Here is a 372-nt window from a genome sequence, read left to right as displayed (position 1 = left end):
GGCCAGGGCGCAGGGTTGGGGAGTGCTGTGCAGCCAGCGTCCTGGGGTCTGGGGCCGCTTGTGCTTGATTCACCTTCAGAAACAGGCTCCTGGGATGAGTGCCAGCCTACAGGCTGTGTGTCCCGCCTGTGTGCTTGGGGGAGTGGCCAGGTTGGCCCTCCAGCCCGTCTCTGTTCCCCGACCAGCACTTAACTCCCCTGTGGTTAGCTGCTGCTGCTGCTAAGTCGCTTCAGTCGTATCTGACTCTGTGCGACCCCATAGACGGCAGCCCACCAGGCTCCCCCGTCCCTGGGATTCTCCAGGCAAGAACATTGGAGTGGGTTGCCATTTCCTTCTCCAGTGCGTGAAAGTGAAGCCGCTCAGTCGTGTCTG

The sequence above is a fragment of the Bison bison genome, unplaced genomic scaffold (genome assembly GCF_000754665.1).
Source record: "Bison bison bison isolate TAMUID 2011002044 unplaced genomic scaffold, Bison_UMD1.0 scf7180017845859, whole genome shotgun sequence".
NCBI classification, from domain to species: Eukaryota; Metazoa; Chordata; class Mammalia; order Artiodactyla; family Bovidae; genus Bison; species Bison bison.
Note: the sequence above shows the minus strand (reverse complement) of the source record.